We start from the raw sequence: 25,222 nt of genomic DNA on the forward strand, positions 1-25,222 counted from the left end.
TAGTTTTACATGATAGTACAAATTTTTGTCCCCATCCTTCCTCCCTGTACACACAGGTACTAGTAGTTATTCAGAAGTTTAAATAGATTATGGCTGTTTTCACTTTCCATACAGGTAATTATTAAATATTTAAATGTATATCTGATTAATTCCACTTATGAATAGAAACATCATCAAAGGGACCTATTTCCAAGCAACATCTTCATACCCAAGCACAGGGAGACACCATTTGTTTGACTCACTTATTTTGTTGACACTCATGGAATTTGTCATAAGCTTCAGACCATATCACTGTACATGAATTCAAAGCAATTGATCACCAGGACTGGTCCTCAAAGTGAGGATCATTTTGCTTTTTAACATCTCTGTTATTTGAGAACCCAGAATTTGTTCCACTTACAAGGTTCTATAATAGAGTTGCTTCAGTCCTCAGTTACTCACCTGGCACCATTCTGTCTCAGTAATAGCAAAAGTATATTCTAAAAGATGGTTTAAACTGGCAAAATTACTTTGACAGATGTGTATTACCAGCATTTGCTGAGTCTGAATGATCCAACACCTCCAGAAGAACAGGAAGCCTCAGGAACAATTCAGTACTGCATAGGGGCAGATCAGTCCAGGTTAATCAGCTTAATGGATGTCTCACTGTATGACTGAGGAAGATTTTGAGACTATTATGAAAATTACTTTATTGTAAAGTGCCTCATTTGAGCCTCTTTGTTAGAATATTTTGAATTAACTTCAGGACAGCCATACAGACTAAAAATATGAAACAAATCGGATTAGGTGATTATACTCAGCTCACAAAAGTGAATGAGATATCAACTACATTCTACTACCATCCTCTATCTCCTCCTTGATGGTTTTCCTAAAGTCAGAAATATTATCAAATATTACCTTTTCTGTCATATAGAAAAAGCTTTTCTTGACTTATCGTTAGGAGTTTGTATGAAGCCAGTTACAAGCGCACACATCACAGATAACCAGATTGAACGTTTCAGGAGCCTTTGTAAAATACAGATGCTACCAGCAGCCAACATTTTTGCAAAGTTGGAATTGATCCCACCTTTTAAATTCTGCTTATTTCTTAAAATTTTATCAAATCAAATAGAACTATGGGATGATTTTTCAAAGGCAAAAAGTGAGCTGGATACTTTTAGGAGTTGTCAGTCTGGTGATCTAATGGAGGTGAGACTGTTGCATCTTCATATTAAACCCATATTAAGTTCCTGGTGTCTTAAAACAGTTGTAATGGTTTAGGAATGGTACTCCCCAATTTAGTACCCTCACTAAAAAGACCATGAACATTTCTTCAATTTATTGTGGATTTTCTTCAATGTTAGTCAAGTTAAATTATAGCTGGTTTGAAAAAAAATGGATTCAGTTGTCAACTTTAAATTTGCAACATTGTTTTTCTCCTTGTTCTCCCACTGTTAAAGATGCATAAAATACTAATAAATTAATTTTCACACTGTGTGTATTTATTTATGGGTTTAAGATATAGGAAATAAGTAACTTAGATTATCTTTGTTTCCCATAGGATCAGAGTATTTAGCTTTAGTCAAGCTATTTCCCAAATCAAGCAGTCATCCAGGAGTTATTTTTCGAAGAAGAAAACTTTCCTTCTCAGATAATAATCCAATTTCAGCAGCTGGGGCAGATAGAGCAGTAGAAATCTCTTCAAAATCAAATACTCAATAAAATCAGAAGAGTCGAAAACTCTGTTCTAACTTGATAATCAAAATCTGACTCATGGGAATTCTTAAAATAAAACTTTCCATGCTAGTTTCACTGAAGAAAGACATTTCATTTTTGCTTTCACCAACATTATTTTATTCCACCACCACAAAGCAAGAAACTACATCCCATTTTCAAGAAATTCTAGTAGTATTTAAGGTGTTCAGAGTCCAATTTACTGGCACCTGCTCAGAGAACTAGGGTGATGACAGACCTGAAAGATGGCTCTTTATCCACATCTGCTGAGAGTCTCTGATGGAAGGAAGGATGACTTTTACAACATCAAAATAATGAAAAAATATGAACTCTGACAAGTTGTCTAATACCATTTTTGTAACCAGGCAAAATTACCCTCCTTACACAGTATTCCTATTGGATTCACAGATAACAACATGGTACTATACAGCCCTGAGAAACCTCAGCCCCAAGGGAGATGCTCTTACCTCTTCAAACATGTACCTATCTGAGTGTGTTACTTGTGTGGACCTTCAGCAAAGGAAAATATCCCAGAACTAGTGAACAAAAATCTGAACCCAAGAATTCACTTTAGAAAGAAATGCAATTACCAGTTTGGGAAATTATGTAAATCCTGTGTTACTTAGTTATTTCCAGAATTTCACTCATACATTTCATTAAATAACTATTGCCATTTTTTCATTTTTCTTTTTTTTCTTTTTTATTAGAATACTTAACTAAAAGTGTCTGTCTGTTACTTGAAAATAAGATGAACATGCATTACAAATGTGCATTATTGTTTCCTATGCCAGCTAAATGAAAGAGTCTTTTCTGTTGCTCAAGTATTTAATATAGAGATCTGAAGAGACATCTCAGATTACTCGAACCTCTTTACTTTTACAAATTAGCCATACTTTTTCAGTCTTTCAAGAAAGTGTTGATCTGCTATACAGAGATAATTAATGGTTTTAAAAAGCCCTTTTCAGTGAGGGAAAACATTCTGCTTTGCTCAGTATATTATTCTTTCATCTTTATCAGTTGATCTCAGTTGATCTCAATCAATATGAATGACTGAATTCTAATTGCAAATATAGGGTCATGAATCATTTTAGAACGGCAAACATGCTCACAGCCTTGTTGTTTCATTTCTAAAGAAAGAGGTTCCTCTGATAAAAATAGTAAAGCCATTTTCTTAAAAACTTTAAAGAAGGCAAACCCAGACAATCAGGACTTTTGCATCTAAGTTTGCTACCAACAATTTATCTTGAAAAGCTACAGAAATCCTTTCACATTCAAACTCCCACCATACATTTATATGCAAACACACAAAACATAAAAGTTTTTCATCCAAACACTCCCAAGGCCAAAATTAAAAATCAACCCTCAATAAGCAGACACCAGTAATGAGGTATTTATGAGGAATCTACAAGACTTATTGAACAAAGGGGTGGCTCATGAATTTCAAAAATGGTAAAGGTGAAATGGTATTCATAAGGAAAAGAGGGTTCTGATTTTGCATACAGATACTGGACTCTGATCAGACCACCGCAATACAGACTGACACCCTGGATTATTCAAAAAATTTTGGTGCAGGCACCAGAACCAGTAGTGCTCCCAAAAGGCTTTATACAGACAGGAATGGAGAACACAACAGAAAGTTTTATTTTATACAGACACAAAAGGTGAAAAAATCAGACAATGTTAAGCTACCCCCATGACAGCAAGTTCCAAAAGCAACTAAATTTAAGTACAGACTAAAAAAAGTAAAATGTTATTCCAGTTTAAAATGTAGCACAAATGACAACAGAAGCAGACCTGTGTTTTCCCATGCATTTCAATTCAGTGTGGCCAGTTCTCAAATGGATGATCTTGGTTAGCATATCAAAATCATAACACGTGCATACTCACTTTTAATTGTCAAGGCTAAACAACCCTGCCATTTTCTCTATTATTTTTCAGAGTGCACAATCTGCTCAGCAGAAATGCACCTTACAAAATTTATTTCAGTAAAATAAGAAATAAATCTGTTTTAGAAACTTTATTATTCAGTCGAAAATCATTACAACGATGTCTTTGTAAAGTTAACCACATTTTATGGATGAAATTATATTTGCACATCACGTAGCACTAGAGCAGTTTCATCATTCTTTCTCTTGTGGCACTTCAAAAGATAGAAGGGTGAGCTCTTTTAATGTATATATAGTTACAAACTTCTAAAGATCTTTTTGGATGAAGGTCAGTGGCAAGTTTCATTACACAAAAGCTAGCTTATTTATCTGCAAAGTTTGCTTCATGAAGCAAATCAATAAAAACTTTGTAAACTCTTCAGTCATTTACATTTCAATACTGTACAGCACAAAGGCATTGCTTTACAATAATTGATCTTTATGTATTTCCCATGCTTTCCTATTTTATAACTGAATAACCCTTTAACATGCAGGAGGGAATTGAATTATTGAAAGTCTATGGCTACATGAACAATGTGTAATATGCAAATCTTTCTGTCCTCCTGAATTTAGTTTGATGAAAAAGCAGATTTCCATATCGTTTTCCGGCTTTGCTAACATTTGGGTTTGTGTGACTTTAATGGAATCATGCAATTATCAAAAAGAACAAAACTGCAGCTTAACTTTTGCTGAATAGTTTTGGATACTGTGCTTAAGGTTCCCCGTTTACATGTGTATAGCTCACTCCAACACTTCCAAGATGTGTGTATATCTCATTTCCAACACTCCAAGCTTCCTCAGAGCTTCCTGCTCTGTCTCCCTGGCAACATCTACTCTACTCTGCCCTTGCTAAAGCCATTGCTTCTTTCTTTTTCTCTGTTGGATTCTATCTAAGAAAAGGATGTAGCAGGAGAGATGAGATTTGGGTCATTAAGCAACACATTGTTAATAATGCCTTTAATAAATTACATTTTCATACAGGGGATTTCTAGTGGAAATAGGAAAAAGCGGCATTTACGTATTCTAATTAAATAGAAAAAGAGGCATTTCATTATTTTTTAAACATAGTCTTCTGATAATATTGATTTCTTCCATTTAGTCATTGTAATTATTCTTTCAAGGGCAAACAGCTGTTTTCCAGCTCTAGTAAAACCCATTCATAGCACAATGCTTTATGAAATTTCATGTAGAAATGACCAGGTCTTTAGTCTGAAGATGTTTATCTAGCAGTTTAATAGTTTGATGCTAGTTAGTTTTGTCATTTAAAATCACAAGTTGCATAAAAACCTCATTCCTCATTTGTTTAATGAGAAATGGATTGCAGAGGTATTTTATGGTGTGTTGTCAGATAGCTTGACTAGACACTACTACCTCCTGACAAAGATAAACTTGAGAGGTGCAGCTGATAAACACAAAACATATTAATACAAGAATTTATTTACACCGGTGTTATCAGTGCATTTACTTCATGTTCAGCTCCGAAAATATTACTGATGGTTCAGTGATGTTGACATGGTAGCAGATAAGATTACTATGCACAGAGGAATTTGAGAACAATTCACAGAAAACATCTAATCCCAAAGACCATGATTATCTTCATTAAATTAAGCACATTTTAAATATTTCCCCTAAAAATTTGGACGTCAGTAAATTCTTTTAGAGGTTATGGCTTTTTTTTGGTTAGTTGGTTGGCATAGGTTTTTTTGAGTTTTCTTGGTTGGTTTTTGCTTGTTTGTTTGTTTTTTTTTTTAAATTTGTTTGTTGGTTTGGGGTTTTTTATGCTTTTTTCTTTCTTTTATCTGAGTTTTTTTAGAAAAATGAAGTTATCAAAATGTTTATCCCCAATATTTAAGGTGCATAAATATTCTTTATAGTGTGAAAATTAGAACACTCATCTGGATTAGTGATCATCTGTATGCTCCTGGTGAATTGACAAGAAACAATTGAAGAAGTGTCTTTTCTTCTGTAAGAGAAGACCGAAACATATCTTGACTTGATATTCCTAATAGTACTATTACTACAAAATATTTTCATGAAAATATTTTTTTAACAAACCCTATTTTTTAGAGAGTATACTGAAAATTACATCACTGCAATGATTCCTTACCCTGTCTAGTCACAAATTTTAATATATATTCTGTTCAAGGATAAAGAGAGTGTTACCCCAGAGAAAGCTGCTCTGGAATAACAGAAATACCTTGTACTTACTATTTTCTCCAAGTTTATCTTTAAAATTGCAGTAACAAGTGAAATTGCTGGTCTACAATAGCAGTAGCAAATTGCATATGATTGGTACCTACTACAATGATTTATAAATAAGATTCCCCATGAGCTTAGCCACTATGAGAGTTACTTTGAAATACAAATTGTTTACACTGCCATGGCTAAATAAACAGTGCTGATGTGTCAGATTGTAGAGTATTATTTGACAAATATGCCTTAATTTACTGTTGAGAGGAGGATCACAGTGTCATAAAGAAGAGATGACTTGTGAACTACTCAAGGTGATAAAACAACTGAATATTTTTATTGTGGATTTCACAGCACTCGTCAGGGTAGGAGCAAAGATCTTTTTTCCAGGTATGCTCTTCTGGCATACTTTCACTGTGCAGCTTCATGGTTTCTGGAGGAATTTATACTTTATTCCATCCTAGGCTTCATTGCCACAGAAGACTTGCTTTTGAATAAAATGACCCAAAAACTGACTGTTAAGTTGTATTTAAAGCAAGTATGTCTTCAAGGTGTTCTTTGTACTCTTTCTTAAATGTCAGCATTTATTCTTTCCTGATCCTCTTTGGTGTGCTTGTCATTGGTGTAGTGTTCAACATCATTCTTTCGGCTGAGCCTTTATGGACATACGTTCCAGGCACTGCAGGACTTGTTACTGGCTATTTGACATCCCATTCAACTTAGAATAGATTTAATTGTGATCTTTTCTGGCATATTTTCAGCTGAAAAATACAACATACCCAGTTTTTGTGTTTGTACAGTAGCATAATAAGCTTAAAAATGTTTAATTTTTATTTGAAGGAACACTTGATATGATCTTGACTTTATATTTTTTTCCGTACACTAAAGAAGGGAAATTCTAGAAGTTAAGTCACCAAGCTTGCTGATATAATTATTCAAAAATTATAATATAATTAAATATAACTAGAATTTAAATTATATCTGAACTACTTTGTTAGTCCAGACTTGGTTGCAAACTAACAAACCAGTGTACTGAACAGCTTCTAGACTGAAAAGTTCCTGCTTTGAGTGTGCTCAATACTTAATATTTAAAGTCAAATGTCATGGAGGATCTGTTAGGTGACTATAGAGATTTAAAAAAAAAAACAAAACCAAATGCAAAACTGCTAAAAAAACCACCCCAAACCCCAAACCCTACTAATGAAACATATTTCCTACTAGAAAGACATATTGAGAATTAGAACTGTGCAAAATTTTTAAGCTGCTTCAAGTTTGCTGCCTGTGATTTTTCCAGCTATTTTTCTGGTAATAGAAGCTAAGTATATAAAAAACATGAGCTGAATGAGTATAAAGTTTTCTGTTAATGCACATTCTTGGATACATTAGAACACCACTGATGCTTATATTACATTTTATGCAATTTCTAACCTTTAAAGGGCAACAGAAGAGATTTATGTGATACAACAGCAGGGTGTTTTAGTCCCATTGTTCTTTGTATCCTGATGCTCTCACAAAAATTAGGATAAAGTTTAAAGCTTACTATTGATTGAAATTTCCTTTTGCCAGGCCCAGGAAGTAAAGATGGTAGACAATGGCAGCAGGTACAGTGACTTTTTGCTCTGGGGTGAGCTGTATCTTGACTTAAGATGATTTGTATGCACCCAGTTTGAAAATATTCAGGAGACATGGGACACAATTGCTAATAGATTTGAAGGGCACTTTCACTGAGAATTTCTGTGGTCATAAAACAGAGTAAGCACAAGGTCATTTTTGATGTAGGAATCAAGGAAAGCAGATGTGACCTTAATGAGGATTTTAGTAGAAAGGAAGACATGCTGTGCTCCTGCCGACAAACTGTCTGGTTTCAAAACCAGGTTTAATCAAAATAGTAATCATTCTACATAGTTTTAATTAAAAGTTACACTGTTCTCTTAAACTCTAGATAACGATGTAATTTTGTGAGTAGACAAAAATAAGTATCAAGAAATACAGGCGAGTTATTCAATGGGCTGCTTTAAATTATTACCTGCTAGTAAAGAAAAAAATGTTGGCAAAACTTAAGGTATAACAACCAAAATGAAAAATCAAAGGTATTGGAAAGTAAAAGAAGGCCATGTTTTCATAGATGAAACACAATCTGTTCTGAGTTCACAATTCACAACAGGTATTTCCAATCATAATTAATTTCTTTTATGGTGAAATATCTGCAAGTATATCATGTGCATAGGGAGAACTAAGCAGCAGCTCAGCTTTAAGTATTGCATTGCCCATAAGTATTTGCCTTCCACTTAATAATCAACAAGAAAAAATAATTAAGATGTTTTCTTCTTGAGGGGATAATAAATAATCCTACTAAATGTGGTCTGGCACAGAAACAAATTATCTTTGAAACCTCTAGAAATTCCTAGAACAACATATAAGGAAACAATTATACATTGAAGGCTTGTAATAGGTCTTAAAGTGCTTTAATCAGTCATTCAGTCACTACAAAAGGGGCTCAGCTTACTAGTGAGGCTTCAGTGCATCATGAACTTCAGCTCTAAGCTGTGCTTGAAATTTGTGATAGGAAACATGGAGCTTCTATAGGAGAGGGAAAGTAGCAGTTTTCAAAAAGGAAAAATAAGATTAGAGTCAGCACCAATGAGGTCAGGAGTGCTGTCAGGTTTTTCAAATGAGAGTCTAAAAGGAACGAGCTCTAAAAGGAATGGGATCCACTGAACTATGCAACATGCAATTAAACCCCCAACATTTTTAACAAAGCAAAATAAGAGACTGATCTGGACTTTCGGGTACTCACTCAGACCATTATAATCAACAAATAATTTAAAATATGTACCTAGTTCCCAGTCAAGCAAAAAAAAAAAAATAAAAATTAGTACTGAATTAGTACTATGGAAGTGTCATTGGATGACACCATTATTTACAGTTCCCTTCCAAATTCTTTCAATATAAAAGTAGGCAAATCTAGGAAGACATGGAAACACATACATAAAATAAAATTGCTGACGAAAGTGAGGTTCTTTTCAGATAAACTTGATACACATTTGGAGATTTTGTTCTCTCCTTGACCTGCAGAAGAGGACAGGTTTTTAAGCAAAGTAGCTCCCTGAAAGACGGGATGAAATTCCTAAGAAGAAACTTTTTACACCAACGCTATCTTCTATTTCCACAGACAAGGCAACAGAACATAAAGTCAAAAGGGTGCATGAGGGGACTGATGGTCTCAGAGCCTCACTTTAGCTAGCCTGGATGTAATGGCACAAGTTCCCTTTTATCTTGCATACCATGCACGGAGGCAGCTGTGGTTTGCAGAGCATGGGTTACTGAAGTGAAAAGGGCAGAGAGTAGTCTCAGCACTTCACAGTGTAAGAATGACTTAAAATTACAGAGAAAAGAACAAAATGGCATCATCTAGGGTAATGACACTAAGTTAAAACTGATAACACAAAATGAAGTATATTCGCTGCTTATCTGTATTATTGATAGTTTTATTTTGTTCCCACAAAAAGCAAATTTATAATCTCATGTATGTCTCCTGACTGCTGTCATGTGGATCAAACTGTATTTCCTTAGGTCTACTTCTCCTCTTTTTTTTTTTTTTCTTTTTTTAACATTAGCATTGTGGCTCTAAGGTTAAAAATGTCTAAATACAGGTTTATTTTTCTTTTTATCTTTTCTAAACCTGCAGTTAGATTCTAATTCCAGTCAATGAAGAATTTATTTTTATTTCTTTAATTAAACATTGGAATTTAAACACTCTGGGTGAAAAATATTTGTTTTTATTCCATTTACTGATATCTGCAGAGTTTCAATCCTTCACATTTTTCAGCTTTCTCAATTTTGACATTCACACACTCAAAACTTGTGAAATACTTATTTGAAAAACATAGGTTTGAAATGTTGAATCTGTTATTTAGTAACCTTTTTCTGGATGAGGTGCAGTGACATGTTATTGTTTTGAAATAAAACATTTTATCCTTCTCAATACTTAGGCTCTCTTTTGCAAGAACAGTACATTCTTATATTAATCAAGAGTGACTACATAAGATTTCAAATCCAATATTGATTTTAGTATTCCATATTCTTGGTAGTTACCAAAATTTGATGGGACAATGAGAGATTCCAGTAGACCAGAAGTAGGATTGAAAAACATTATTTCTATTTTATACCTTGACAGAATGGCAGGGCAGTTTTCTACCACCTGGAATCTCTGCACATTTCTCCAGAGGTAGAAAGATGTTAGCAAATAATAGCAGGTATAGATTACTGTCAGACCAAAATAAAACATTTTTTCTCTTTTTTCTCCCCTAATTTGCATGCAGACAAGCAACATCACAGAATGCACATAAAAAGATTTGCTAAAAAGAACATAAAAAGATGGAAAAGATGTGCTAGAAAGTATTTGGAACTTTGTAATTTTTCTGTTTTGTGAACTTCTTTCTTTAAAGAATAATTGAGAAAAAATACATGCAATACATTTCACAAATGAAAAATATCTGCTGAATCCCAAGATCTGTGTTTCAAGTTTTGGACCTGGGCTACATCTGTTTTTGGATCCCAGTTTTGCGTGTAAGAAGTTAAAGACCTATGGTATACCGCTGGCCCTTTGCAAAGGTTATGGAAGTATTGTAAGGAAGATACACAATGACAGGTCAGTCATTGATCCAGAAATACTAGACAGAAGTTGATCTACTTGTGTTTCTTCTGGTTGCAGGGGGAAATACAAATTAGTAACACCCTGGTGGTTGCTATGATCCTGTTGTGGACCTATTATAGACATAAGAAAAATAGTTTATTTATATATAAATAATTGTCTTAATTTTAGTTGCAAAAGCAAACGGAAAGAAAATGGCAAGAAAAAGACATGCCTTTTATCTGCACTGCTGATTATTTTTAAAATAAGTTTCCTCTAGGACTTTTGTCTGTGTGGCCAATTTCCAGTGGGAGGTTCCTGATAATTTTTTTTATATCAGCTGAAGTTTGTACCTTGCTATGACAGCTTTTCCTTCTCAGCAAAGCTCAGCTCTAGACTTTTAAATAGAAGGACGAAATATAATTAGTTCTACGAGGTTTTATACTAGTTTTATATGGTATTATTTTACTTCACAATGAGATTATAATAAGGACCCTGAGATATTTATTTGGAGAAGAGAAATATCATCCTGTTATAGAACCTATTTTTCTAAGTGGCTGTGGAAATTATGAAAGCTCAGTAAATTCACAGATTCAAGTAATGCTAAGGAGAAAATGCATCATCAAGTTAGGTTAGAACTGGGTAGCACTATCCAGTACAGTCCATCAAGTTAACCTTCTGATTCCTAGCTATATTTTATCACACATTTCTTGCAATAAATGCCTAAATCACAACAATATGGAAACCTACAAATTGCATTTAAATTATCACTGTGATGGTGCTAGAGGTGAGACCTCAGGGCAGCAAGTGTCACACTTGTTTTGGCTCTGCTGGATAGTCCCAAAAAAAAGTCACCACCATGTTCTCAGCAGCTATTTTTCTCTTGATGAGTATCAACAGGGTGTTGGGGGCTATACTCTTAAAATATACTGCCTTTATCCTTGTGGAGTTTCAGCTGAGAGTGGAAAAATGAGTCAGATTCAGACAACTGGGCTGCTACATTGTAGACATGACTCAATATATTCATGTATTTAATTATTTTCTGTTTCCTTAAGCCTAACTTAAATAAAATTGCTTCATCAAGCTTTTTTTTACCCACTGGCATAGATATTTCCATTTCAGCTAAAAGAGAAATCCACAGTAACATTCACTGAGGTGAATATAAGAAGACAGTAATTAGTATGCATTAAGATTGGAGCAAATTTAAAATTCCACTGAGTTTTAATGAGGGCTTCACCAACAACTTTATGTTGCAAGTCTACTGACTGGGTCATCCTTTAAAAGCAGCAGTACAATATACAAGTCCAGCTCCAAGACTCCAATCCCAGGATTTATACACATCACCATTTGCTACCTTTTAATTTCTTACCATTTACTCTATATGTAAGAGATTAGTTAGCCTTAATTACAGCAAAATATCCTGCAGTGACTTTGATGTCTTTTTAAGGATGATTACTGACTGAACTTATATTCTTTGAGCACTTTTCAAAAGGAAAGTTTAGTCTCAACTTTTACCCTTGAGGTGCATCCTCACTGCAGTCCTTTAAAGTCTATCTCTGTGTGTGTAACTGATTTTTCTCTCTTTAGAAGTAGTAAATACCACTACTTAATGTCAAATAATTTAGAGATGAAGACAGGATCCTGAAAGAAATAATCTCTTAAAGCTGCTTCTCTTCTTTTTGTCCAGGTACAATAATGAAAACCCTCATTCCACTCAAGTGCTTTAAAGACAACATTCAGAAAAATGAATTTTTTAAATCCAGATTAATTTGCTTCCCATAAATCAAATAACATGCTGATTCAGTAACATGGATGATTAATTGCCAGTGCACGAAGTGAACAAATCATTTGTCACAAAGCAGGTTTTAACAACTACAAAAAAAATAATAATACATTGTGATACAATAAGTACAAACATTTCTAATTTTGAATGAACCTAAAGTAAGTAAGTCATATATGGGAAGATAATAATTTCCATATGGATCTAGTTATCCTCTCCAAAAAGTATCCTTACAAGATTAGTCCACCAAAACTGTGCTGAAAAAGTGCTAGTTAATGTCTCTTTTTTTATCTTAAACAAGTCACACTCAGTCTTTCTACTTAGAAAAGCCACATATTGAGAAAAAAAGATCAATCTCATAACTTATCAAAAGCTTGATTTTACTCAATATGCACCAAGGAGTAATTCTGGGTAGTCATAATATTGAAAATATTTTGAGATACCCCACAATTAGTACTGAAAGAAGTCACAGACAGAAATTCCTGCTACTAGGAGAGCTCTGGCCTAATTTTAGGTCTAAGAGCTCCTCTGGTAAGACTCATCTAGGACACAATTTGGGATAGTTTAAATTGCCCCAGTACCCACTGGATACACACATTAGTAAGTGTTCTTCAAGTGTTATTTCCTGTAAATGGAGCACTAGAAATTTTGTACAATGAATATTGAATTTTACAAATTAAACTATAATAAGCAAATAAAGTTGTTTGTAAGATCCACAACCAAATCATATTAAAAAGAAAATTCTTATAATTTTAATTTAAGTTATCAAATATTTCACGTGTCCCCTCATGTTCTGTATTTTTGAAAGAGAAGAGGATTTTTTAATACATAAGTGGTTGGGTGGATTTTTTGGGGGGAGTGTGTGCTAAAAAGAGTAGCTCTCAGCACTTATCCTTTTTACCTTTCACTTAATTCCAAGATATTTCAGCCAGAGTTCAGATTGAAGTGTGTGAGTATTCCATACATTTAGTATTTAGTTTCTTTTTCTATTAGGTTTTGTTACACAGATTATTTTCCAAGCAGACCCACTATTATTGTGTACTTTATTTGTGTGTTTTACTCTATTTATTTATGTGATGAAAGGGCTAGCAAGAATTTTAGAAATAAAATATGTTTGAACTTCCTCAAATCCCATGCCACCAATCCTGCCTCCTAGAAATAGGAAAGGACAACCCCAACAATGAGTGTTGAGACAAAATTCTCTAAAAGTGTGAGAAGCAAAAAAGGTGAACTAAGAAATTCTCTATAGCTTGTTGCATTTATATCCCTCAGAAAGAGTAGACCTCACTGAATGCAAAAAATATTTCTTTTTATGTATGTACAGTTTTTGGTGGAGATACCAAAGTTGCTTTTTTAAACTATGAATTAGAACTAATTAGAGGGTCTTAACATATTCACCTTCATAAAAACCCCACTAACACTTATTATCTGGGCCAGCTTCAATACCATAGAAATTCATCAAATTGGAAATCTAAATCCACATTTTTTTGAAATGACATTAGGACCTTGTCAAGCCAGATCATTATAGCAGGATACAGAGGTCAGTATATTATACGTAATATTCATATTATATATATATATATATAATTGCATATACACATCCACCGACTTTATATTAATTCACTTTGCTGTAGTCCAAAACATCAACCACCTTATCCAGTCAAAGAGAAATTCAGCCATACACACTCTAGTTGCAAATATGCTAAAAGTAATAGGAAAAGCTCTTTCACACACCTCTTTTGGAAAAGAGCAGACAATTGTTTACCACCAGGCTGCTACAACAGATGTCTTTACTCAGTTTTAAAATAACTCCTATGTAGCCAGTGTTAATTGTCACTGAGCTATTATGTCAATCTGAAATGAATTTATGTCTCACATTCTTGAAATGCTCACATATAATCTTAGGTAATTTATGTCTAATTTTATGTAATAGACTCAGGCATGCCAATCCTAGTTTTTGGAGATGATACTTAGGGATAATTCACCTGTTATCATTTTTACTTTCAGAAGGGAAGTGCATTTAAAAGGTTGGCATCTGAGTTTTCATATTGTTGTGATGTTCATTGTGCTCCTTAGTTTTGAACATGCATTTTATCTTCATTTCGTTATTCATTTCAAGAGGCAAGATAAATTCTATGGTCTTAATTCAATCTGCTGCTGATAGCCAAGCTCTATTACATAACCAACATTTGGAGCAATCTACTAAGATTTCTATTTCAGTCTGGAAGAATGACAGTCAAGCCCAAAACATGCATATGGTACTTTTTGGGTTTTTTTCCTTCTCTGACCTCTGCTGCATTTCACATAACTTAAAATCCCACAGAGTGGATTCTGTAAGAAAGCAAGAATAGAAGAACCTGCACAACTTAAGATCTCTGAGCTTATTTCAGATTTATTCTTAGTGTTTGAAGTCATCATTTAAAATTAATCCTTTTAATCTTTTTCCTTCAAGTTAATTTTAAATCCAATAAACCAGATAAACTTCAATCCTTTCTTTCTCCAAATATTCTAACACTTTCCAGAGTTCCATGTCCCATCTGTTTCCTGAATGACTGTGACCCTATCTTTATTCCATTAATAACAAATATCTTGAGTGGTAACAATGTTTCCAGGACAGGGAGAATAAAAGCCGCCTTGTTTACAGAACTCTGATGCAGAGCTTTTCTGAGCTACAAAAGAAACTTTAAGCAGCAGTAGGATAATTACCTCTATTTCTCCCTGGTAGAATATCATGGAAGGCAACTTTTAAAATTATTATTATTATCGTTGCTAGTATTATTATTGTTATTATTATTAATACTCGCAAAAGACATTTATTGTGGAAATAAAAAAGAAATAACACAAGCAGTGTAAATCAGAGCCGGATCACGTACATTTTCATGTCTCAGAGTCTTTCTCTAAAGTCAGGAATAATCCTTCTTCATTATAACAAACCTTCTGAAGAGCAAATGAGCGTTGTGTTAGTTCCAGATGAGCCAGCAGGATTTCTGTGGCCTTCAGCTGGAGTGGCAGCCTTCAGTGAAGTGCCAGTGGCATATAAGGTTATCTGGTGTGTCATGGAAGATATTGAAACTTATTAGGATACTTTAAGACAATGGCTGCAGATTCTGTGACCTCTTTATTTATTTAAGTTGTAAGCTTATTTTAGATCAAGGAGAACAGCACTTATTTTCATCTGTCATCTCTATTTTGGTATATATGATTTATGGAGTAGATTTATAATAGAGTGAGTTTTGGCATAAGTGGATTAAGATGGTCTCTTACTTCCTAAACTGAGGCTCATCGTAATTTTCCTTGTCATTCGCTAGGTTCTTGATGCTAGCTTACCTTTCTAGAAATATTCATTTATAAGTTTTAATGATTTGCAATGATTTACTCTCCAGTAAGCCAAGTTAGTCAAAATTCTCAAGATTTTCTTTAATATACTTTGCTAAAAGAGTTTCCTTCCATAGAAAATTTAATATAGATTTTTTTCTATACATGTTGTCAGTTTCAAAAAGGTGACTTTTTTTAGGTATTAAACCCCACCACCTGTTATCTATTAAAGAATCTCTCAAATATAGTAGGAAAAAATGTAACACTTCCCCCTGTTAATACACAACCAGAAATTAAATAGATTGCTTTGTGAGGACTGAGCAATGTCCCTACTATATCCATTTCTATCAATATTTATTAAATAACTGTACATTAAGAAATCATATTATGTAGCTCATCAGTGTAAACTAATGAAGTTGGATTGTAAATACCCTCAGTTTCAGTATCTTCAATATATTTTTTTCCCTTTTTCCAAATTCTTTGGTGCTTTTTCATTTCTACCCAAAAAAGAAAACACAGAAGTGATCAAGAATTATCACCTTCTTTGGAAGTAAATTTGTTAACATTTTCCCTCTCAATTATCTGCTAAAATCTTGATGAAATCCTGCCAAAGTGACTTGAACTAAATCATTAAATAGGACAAGTATAACATGCAAAAGGATGAGTAGATTTCTAAATTTTTGAAATGCTAATCTCCTCAAATGAGAAAGAAAGAAAAAAAAAAACACAGCAAAATTTGTACTAGATTATTCTGCTGCTAATATTTATGTATATTTTTCATTTTCAAAATGAAGCATGTAAATTTGGTTAGGTCAGTGCTGACATGCAGGAAGTAATTTTTTTCATATCTTAGTAATATGTACATAAAAACTCCTATATCTTGATGCTGGTAGTAATGGTGATTAATATAATTAAAATATTAATAAAAAAGCTGAACTGGGAACTTGATATTGTAAGTAAAATGGTTATTTTCCAAAACCTAATTTATTGCTAAGAATGTATATAATATCAATCTCCTTCATTTCCTAAAAAATACTTCCAATATGTTTGATTGCCTGTTCCAGTTCAACACAGTCCAGTTTGACTTCTTTTGATACATGATTGAATGTATTTATCCAGATATACTTTAAAATATAAAAAAGAAATATTGGATTTATTGTTTTGCTTTAACACTACCCAATTCAGTTGTTCCACTTTAAAGCATGGACCTTTATGCCAAGATCTATTGTGCATTAAAATACGAAGAGGATGCTGTAAGGGCTTACAGGCCACTCTCACTTTCTTTGCAGATGTATTCTCCTTTTATATTTAGAATATGATATTTCCCTAGAAAGAGACAGAGAGCAACTCTTTAAGAGCTCTAGTTTTTCAGGCTTTTGGAATAATGCTACAAATTAATATCTTTATTACCTTTTGTATTCCATCCCTACTGCTATATGTGGAAGGGCTGTGATACAAACAGGGCGTTTTATTCAATGAATGTTGATATATATATATATAGATATCTTTTCTTTTTACTGATTCCTCAAGTACCTCTTCTGAAATGTCTCACCTAATCACAAATCCTAATTATGACTTTAAGATATGCAATCTGTGAGACTCAGACATCTTAAATGAATGTAATTTAATAGAACACTTACTTTCTTATTAGCAGAAATAAATATGCATGATCATAAGTGTTTTGTATCCAGGTTATATACTCAAAACTTGTCCCTAAAGGCTGCCCTTAACAGAAGTTCTTTTTTTAACAACAGTGTTAGAGAGGAAAACAAGATATTAAGTTGACTTTTATCTTTTTTTGCCTTCTCAGTCTGTATCATATTTGACCAAAAATTTCTTGGTTTTTATTTTCTTTTTCAGGTTTCAGCAAGATTGTGCAGCAGCAGGTGAAAGTCTGTTAAGTAAAGAGGGAATAAAATTCAGCCCTTTCAATTGACCTGCTCAGTTTTCCAATACAGTTTTCTATAATGTTCACTACCACAGCAGACAGTATGGATTTCTCATAATAGAGATATTATATTATGAGAAAAGAAATTCACCATCCATATTTGAGATCTTGCAGTGTCTATCTATGACATCATTCTGCTCATCATCAGTTCTGCGTGGAAATGGTGGAAATGGCAGTTATTAGCTGTCCTGAATAATAAAGAACTAGGCAAGATATTCTAGTGAAGTAAATTTACAGTCTCACATAATGGATTGGAAAAAAGAGTACATAGAAAGAGAGTTTTTCTATCTAGTCCCTTAATGCTTTCTGCAGTATTGAAATGAAGCATGGACTGGAAGAGGCAAGGTCTTTTGGTGGCTTGTATACCTTGTTAACCAGGGGATCTGGCCCAACAATGGGTTTATGAAAGGCAGGTCCTGTTTGACAAAGCTTGTCTCCTTTCATTACCAGGTGATTTGATTTCTAGTGAGGAGTACATAGGAAAGGTCAGTAAGAAAGATGACACCACTGCAAAGTTACTGTAAGAATAAAGCTAACTTTGGAGCTCTCATACTGAGTGTTCCCTTAGTGCTTGCCAGCCAATCAAGCCTAATATTCATAAAGAAATTTAAGTAGGGTTTTTGGTTTGTTTTTATTTTTTTTTTTTCCATTATATGGTTTGATAATAGCTCACAGTTCTCCCTTCTGTCTCATTAACTTATTTTTTTGTTCTTTGGAAGAAAATTCTGGTACTCAAAAGTGGCTGCTCTGGGTACACATGGAAAATGTTCAAAATGTTTGTTTATAATGTCTTAGAATGCACTATCTGTGGTAGCAGATAAATTGTTTGTAAATTACCATCCAGTAATTAGGATATTGTTCTTTCTCCCTTGCTGAATGATTAAAAAAAATTTATTGAGAAATCAGAGCAATAGAGAGGTGCCTCTCCATATAAAGTAGCAATCATCAATGTTCAATTTACAGTGTTCATCCTATTGAACACGGATAAATAGGTTTATATGCTAAATAGCCACTGATTCATCATTTTGGTTAGGGAAAAAACCCCAGCGAATGCAGAATTTTTATGTGTTCAGTAAAGTTAATTAGACTTTTTCAAAGACTGAGATCTACTTTTAACAAACTGCAAAATACTGAGCCTGTCATTTCTCTCTCCAGCATCAGCTTCTGTCGTGGCAGAATTCATACCCTTTCTTCCCTCCCTAATGTGGTAGTGAAAATCAAACTGTCACAGCACTAAGAAGGACACTTCCTAAGAAAAACAAAACCAACAAAAAGAAAAAGCAAAGAAATCAACAAAGCAGAACAAAATTAAAAAAACAGAAAACAACTGAGAACACAGAAAAATCTCACCGTAAGATGGCAAACTAAAATGGGTTGGGTAATATATAGGGTTTATAGGTTGAATATAAGGTCCAAAGTCGATGTTTCATGACTTAACCGAAGAGTAACTTCCACTGACCTTGATCGCATCACTATAGATAAGTTCAGCCTTCATTATCCTTACAAGTCCACTCTGATAATCTTACAGCCAATGCTGTAAGATTAAGAAAGTTTCACATGTGTAAGAACAGAAGAAGGAAAGAAAAAAAAAGACAATAAAGGAGACTTCTTGTCATTGAAGATGGATTTTCATTCAGGGAGGTTACAAAGAGTGATACTGACTGAGAGAGTACAATGTGGGGTGAAAAGGATTTCATATTTGCAAGGGTTCTTACTATCAAGTCAGTTCTTCTGAGGAAGAAAGGCAAATTTTTTACAGGTCCTGGCACCTGAACATTTCTGATTGCTGCTTACCACTTTCCACCTCTTGGACTTTTTTATTCACAGTTAACTATGGATGTGTAAGTAGTGTCATTAGATGCAATTACTGCCACAGTAAAATCACGAAATTACCCACCACACAGATGAAACTGTTATTTAAGGATTCAAAATTAAAGTGTTCAGGCAAAGATTTTTATGCACTGCATGTTATCAAGGCATATTCTTGAGGCATGGACATCAAGTTGGGGAAATCTAACAGCTCACAATAAAGTAACTGAGATATATGCAGAGACAGGAGGCAGGAATAATAGGTCTTCAAGATTTTTCTTTGTGTGAAAAAGAGTTTCAGCTTCCTATTAAGGTTTCTAAGATATATATCTCATTACACTTGTTTGAAGAGATTGAAATATCATATATTTTTGTATATGTAAATGCTATTTTATTGATATTTTCCGTGTAGCATCTGTGTTTGTGTATGTCTGCTCTGACACATTTTTATGTATAAGTCCTTGATGTATGATGACAAAAAATAGAATTTTATGCCTGATTCTTGTTTAGCTTTAATTCTCAGTTTCTTTATAAATAATAAATAATTTTTACATTGAGAAATTTTGTTATCAGTGCTCTATTCATTTTTTTTTTTTTTTTTTAGTTCTTCCATGTGTTTTGTTTCTGTGACTTATTTGTTTTGTTCTGATTAGTTTCTGTAAGCAGTTGGGACCCCCCCCTCCCCCCAACATATTTTGAAAAACCAATCACAGGAATGAATGTTCAATTCCAGAATATTAAAGTTTAACAAGTATCAGTTTTAAATTCAAGATCGTTAGTGATGAGTAAGATGGAACAGAAAATAAAACTGAAATATCCTTTGAGTTATTTCATAATGAAATTTCACATTATTTTCACCTCTTGCACTATTAAGAGTCTTGAAAATTGTAAAACCCTTATGAAATAGGTATTTAGAAAGATTGTTTTACCTGTCTTTGGCAGAGAGTCAAGATTTGCTTCTGCTTTAGCACTTCACCTTCTGCTAAAGATAGATTTTATGCTATAATTATTTTTTCTTTTGGAAAAAGGAAGTTTGACTCAAAACAATTTTAGAACTCTCCATCTCAAATTTAATGTTTTTTTCCTTGAGAACCATACGACATTATTGTCAAAATTTATTATTTATTATGAAGTAGAAAAAAAGAAGTGAATACTTGACTTTTCAAGGAGAGTAGCTTGCTGAGTGAAGTGTCTTTAGCCAGAAAATTATGTATTACACATAGGTCAGAGTGTAACTGGTGTTCTTTGTGATCTTCTGTTGCACAAAGAAAGGTAAACTTGAATTGACTCATGGTGAGTCTCACATATCATTCACATACACATATGAGTTTTTGAAAGGAGCAGATATCATTATATAAGTGGATAAATCTTCTAAGGCATAAAATCACAGAAATCAGAATTTGGCATCAAAGACGTTTTTTCACATATTGACACTGTTCTTTGTTCTCATGCAAATGAAACACATTAAGGTTTTCTTTTGCAAGGCTGTTAACTGTTCATTTCACTATCTCTGGTAACAACACAAGTTTAGGATGTACTAACATGCCTCAGCCTTGCCAAGAGGTCTGTGATGAACCAGAGCTACTGGCATTACTTATTTTTATCAGTTTGAGTGTGGAAATATTCACATCAGTTAAAGACAAGTTTATGATGTCTGATGATATATCCTCAGAGGCCTCAAGATTCAAACTCCATGGTTCTGTCTTTTGAATCTTTTAGAACTGTAATTTAAAGTAAGTACATACTAAGTAGTTGATGACATTAATAGTTATGTTTAGGTGCAGGCTTGTCAGGACAAGAAGAAAGAGAGGAGGAATGTGAGAAGAGATTTAAGCATTATTTTTAGGATAATTTGAAGCACCACATGCTCATAAATGCCCTTTTCTCCATTTTGATAACTTTGTATTATAGAGTCAACCAATTGTAAAATTCAGGAAGAAGCTTGATACTTGTCAGACTCTAGGGACTTAACCTAGATTCACTTAACTTTTGGTATATTAAAGACACAATCAGATATTTTTACAAAAACTAGGCACAGGTGAAAAAGAAGCACAGCTGCTACTGCCTCAAGGCTGTATTTATTGAGTCCAATCTTAAATTGTGTGACATCTCTGAACAAAATAAGATAAGTAGAAGTGATTTTAGATTAAGATCCCAGTGGCTAACTTGCTTTAATTAAAGATGTTTCAAAAGATAGTGGAATCAAGAACAAAGAAAAGAAATGTTCTATGTGAATTATCAGGTAATTTCTTCAAAGGTAAACTTGTAAATTTCTCAAGTGGCCTTACTAAATTCAAATAAAAAATTATTCCATGGGTGTCATTTGATTTCAATTTCATTACTTCTGTGATTAGGTTTTGACAAAATACGAAGTTTTTTCTATGCTGTTTGTAATTATTTTGATCTGAATTAAAGATATTTAAAAGTTTCCAAGATTACTCTTAAATGTTTTTCAGATGAAACCACAACTCTACTTCCAATAACATCAACAGGTTCTAAAATTAGTATGTATGTGCTTGTTTTCTTCTGGCTGAAAAATGTTCAACAAATAGGTCACAAAAGTTAGCAAAAGCGAGAGTAAGCATAATAAACCTACTGATGCTCAGAATGTGATTATAAAATATGCTTTTAGAGTACACAAACTTAGAAAAATATTTAGGCTAGACGATACAAAAATTTGAGACTCAACATGAAGCACAACATACAAATCAGAGAAAATACAGTGAAGATATTATTTATAAATATTTTAAAAGAAGAGTCAAACTAAGTTTTCTGATTATTGGCAGGGACTGAAAACTGACAGTGACTCTCAATGAGTGTAAGATTTTTTTACTGGAGTCATTTTGCTGTGTTGGAGTAACAGACAATAACACTATTAATAAGTCTATATGAACTTAAGTTTGGATTAAAAATTTTCAAAGTAGTCTAGATTAAGAAAATTTCTGCAGGTCACTCTGAGAATTGGTTTAACCTGTCAAACCTTCAGGAGTTCCCTCAGAGCTCTGGTAGGACAGGTGAGATGCCAGAAGGCTGAAGCCTGCGGAAGTCTAATAACATTCATTAGAAAGGTTTCTGAGATCGTAGACTTGTTAGATTAACTTTTGTTCCTAAAAATTAACAGAACTAATGTTAAGTGGCTACCATGAAAGATCAACCAAAAAGTATTCATATGTATTCCATTAAGTTGAAAAAGAAATTTTGTATACTATACACTTCCATATATTTGAACTTTTTTTTTTTAATCTTTACAGTTGTGTCATATCACTAAAAAGTGATTTGTCCAGGTGATAAGAAAGGCCAAATTCTGGGAACAAAAAAAAATTCTCAGTCATCAAAGTAGGAACATAGATCCGTTCTAGCCTTTTGCAGGGAAAAAAAATCTAGAAAACAAACCAAACCCTCTTTTTCCCTTCATGATCGAGAAAAGTTACCAGCTTAAGCAACAGGCCAAAAGTCCCTGCTGTATTTTAGATTGCCTGGTTCTGCTATTACTAACTCCTGTATTTATCATAATTTTCAGGAGAAAAGTAGAAAATTTAGAAGTTGCAAGCACATTGAGTGTCAGAATAAGAATACAAATAAACTTTTCTATTGGCATGCCTCCAGAAGGACACAATACTTAGTGGATATCTAATTCATGGATAATTATGTCTGGGCATAAGATTGTATGAGTAGAAGTGTATTTTCATGTATCCTGCTGCTAAAGATTCATTTAGAACACTTCAAAGTTTCATGTTGAAAAACACTGTCTGCTGTTTCAGGGTTGTGTATCTTAAAGCATTTCATTTGAATTTTAGTTTAATTTAAAATACTTCAGAAAAGCACCAGGTACTTCAGAAAATTTATCTAGAAAATTTGCAGCAACTTATGGCTACAAAAGTTGGTTTAAGGGCTTTGCAGATGGTGTCTATTAATTTTAAAATTATTCCATTCAGATATACATTCCCAATACATTTGCAACTGATTCAAATCAGAGTTCTGTAAAATGTTTTACAAGTTAATGTAAAAGTTGCTGTACATTAAAAATTAAGACCAGATGCCAAAGATGCACTTTCAAGCTAAATAAGAGTCAGTGTAGGATACTAGGTTTTAGTCTTGACTTTAAGGTAAATGTTTTAAATACCTACACATGTCCACCAGACAATATTTAAAGTCAGCAATTAATATATTTATCCACCTCTTTTTTTTTAATGATGACAGGTAAAATATTATCCCATCAGACAATAATAAATGCTCACCTTGTCTGTCTGAACAAAACTTTTGGACAAAATGTCTAATTACAAGCTAATAAATATTTGTCAGTACTTTATTTTTTTGAATGTGTATGCATGTTAGCCAACAATTTCAATAGAAGTTTTAATGTTTCATCTCTTCTCAACTTTTACATGGCAGTGAGCTACAGCCATATCATGTATGGTACAACAGCCTTTCCAATATATAAATGTGATCTTTCCATTTGGCTGAGGAACAGACCTTTCTCTTTCAGATAACAGAATTAGTTAGGATTTTCACAGATGCAAGATAGATATCTGTCAGCTTCAGTCTTTATCCCCAGACCCTTTCTACATCTCTTGAAGTTAAAAACAAGGGCTTTACTCTTCTTCAGGTGTCTTGTCATAGAGGTCAAGATAAGTGTCAGGAGTATATTTCTACCTGTTATCTTCCATGAATTCTGTGGATTTTCTTCCTTTTCTTAGCAGACTATTTTCATCTCATAGCAATTTTTCATCATAGCTTAAAATCTCAACTACTGCTCCTGAGACTGCTCCTCATATAGTCTCCTGCAGCAGTTGTTTCTAATTATCTTTGTCATATGAAGGATTGGTAATTAAAGTTTTCATTAACCTTTTCTAGGCTGCTGCAAGGTGGGTTGTACATGTCTCTACATTGTGCTTTCCATGACTGTGTTTCTTTTCCCTAACAGCCACTGTGAAAAATGACAGCTGGAATCAGTTACACCAAAAGTTGTGTGGAGTGAAAAGAGATCACTGAAATGAAAGATATGAAGGATTTTCAGTCAAGAATAGGAAGAAGTTTAATCCTTTCTTGTTTACTCTTTGCTCTGTAAAGGAAGTAGGAATTTTACTCCTTACCTACAATGACAAGTCATTGCAGGATTTTCCCGCTGAAACTGGCCACATCACAGACTGGGTTATCGAGGAAAAATAATACTGTGCCTCATTCCCAGTATTCTTTACCTGGTCACAGTGCAGTAGTAATTATAATACACCAATTTACTTTCCATACCAGATTCAGAAGCTTGAATTGGTTGAATGAAGGCATAAAATGTATATAGTATGAATAATATGGATTTAAACCTATGTCTAATTTTTTTTCTTGTTTTTATAGCTAGGGCATGTCTTAACCCTGACTGAGAAGCAATGGAGTAAACATAAGTGAATCTGCTACCACTACTCCCATCCTTCACAGATATATCCCTATACAACTAAATTCCAGGTCAAATACCATGACTGAAATACAGTTTTTCACTTCTGGTTGTTCAGTAAACTCAGATGTGGTTTGATTTCTAATGTTACACAGAAAGGGAAGGAATCATTAATACAATGTGAAAGATGGTAGCTTCTGACAAGAAAAGAGTGAGACTTTAGCACAAAATTTTCAAAGTTGAAGCTTGGTGCCCACTGTATCTACTGCAACGAAGAAAATGCCTTTTGAGAAACAGAAGGGATTTTAGGACTCACTGAACTCAGTGGGAAAACTGAGCATCTTCTCCTCTAATGATAATGTCACTGATTGTGTGCCTTAAGTATAGCACTAGCTCTAGAGTGTAAGTAGTTTCCATTCCTAGAATGGAAATGATTAGGTTTAGTGACTACAAAAAGAGAGGAGAAAACCTCCTTTTAGGAAAAGCAAGAAATTATCCTTGATAATACTTCAAACTTCCACAG

General features: G+C 33.5%; 1 long non-coding RNA gene across 2 annotated transcripts in view; it reads right to left on the bottom strand.

Moving 5' to 3' along the window:
• LOC135279028 (uncharacterized) overlaps window positions 1-25,222 on the bottom strand; it is a 75,989-nt gene that overhangs the window by 22,805 nt on the left and 27,962 nt on the right. Inside the window, exons 4-5 of one of the 2 annotated variants that reach the window (XR_010346385.1) lie at window positions 15,115-15,287; window positions 2,618-6,589 (exon numbers count right to left, since the gene is read on the bottom strand). This is a non-coding gene — a long non-coding RNA (uncharacterized LOC135279028). Of the gene's footprint in view, window positions 1-2,617; window positions 6,590-15,114; window positions 15,288-25,222 lie in introns of those variants that run through there. The other variant, XR_010346386.1, reaches the window with a different exon arrangement.

Source organism: Passer domesticus, chromosome 1 (genome assembly GCF_036417665.1).
Source record: "Passer domesticus isolate bPasDom1 chromosome 1, bPasDom1.hap1, whole genome shotgun sequence".
In the NCBI taxonomy this organism is placed as follows: Eukaryota; Metazoa; Chordata; class Aves; order Passeriformes; family Passeridae; genus Passer; species Passer domesticus.